The following is a 794-nucleotide window of genomic DNA, read 5'->3' as shown; positions in this document are numbered from 1 at the left end:
TGAGAAGATGATGGAAAAGGCTTGCCATTGCTAAACCTGTTTCTTCCACCATTGTTATTATTAAAATCTTGTTGAGGTCTCTGTTGATCCTTCCATGAGAGATTTGGATGACTTCTCCCTGAAGGATTATAGGTGTTTCCATAGGGTTTTCCCATGTAATTCACCTCTTCCATTGATGGGTTCTCAGGATCATAAGCTGCTTCTTCAGATGAAGCGTCCTTAGTACTGCCTGGTGCAGCTTGCATTCCAGACAGACTTTGAGAAATCATATTGACTTGCTGAGTCAATATTTTGTTCTGAGCCAGTATGGCATTCAGAGTATCAATCTCAAGAACTCCTTTCTTCTAATTCGTTCCATTGTTCACAGGATTCCTTTCAGAAGTGTACATGAATTGGTTATTTGCAACCATTTCAATGAGTTCTTGAGCTTCTGTAGGCTTCTTCTTCAGATGAAGAGATCCTCCAGCAGAGCTATCCAATGACATCTTGGACAGTTCAGACAGACCATCATAGAAGATACCTATGATGCTCCATTCAGAAAGCATGTCAGAAGGATACTTTCTGATCAAATGTTTGTATCTTTCCCAAGCTTCATAGAGGGATTCACCTTCCTTCTGTCTGAAGGTTTGGACTTCCACTCTAAGCTTACTCAATTTTTGAGGTGGAAAGAACTTTGCCAAGAAGGCATTGACTAGCTTTTCCCAAGAGTTCAGGCTTTCTGTAGGTTGTGAGTCCAACCATATCCTAACTCTGTCTCTTACAACTAAAGGGAATAGCATAAGTCTGTAGACCTC

At 40.8% G+C, this 794-nt stretch overlaps 1 non-coding gene across 1 annotated transcript; it reads left to right on the top strand.

Annotated features, from left to right (window-relative positions):
• The first annotated feature begins 539 nt into the window (after nt 1-539).
• LOC127739961 (small nucleolar RNA R71) lies at nt 540-647 on the top strand. The gene has a single exon (XR_008000702.1). It is a non-coding gene; the product is annotated as a small nucleolar RNA R71 (small nucleolar RNA).
• Nucleotides 648-794: the final 147 nt, after the last annotated feature.

This window comes from Arachis duranensis, chromosome 6, assembly GCF_000817695.3.
Source record: "Arachis duranensis cultivar V14167 chromosome 6, aradu.V14167.gnm2.J7QH, whole genome shotgun sequence".
Taxonomy (NCBI): domain Eukaryota; kingdom Viridiplantae; phylum Streptophyta; class Magnoliopsida; order Fabales; family Fabaceae; genus Arachis; species Arachis duranensis.
Note: the sequence above shows the minus strand (reverse complement) of the source record. Positions and strands in the feature narration are given on the sequence as shown.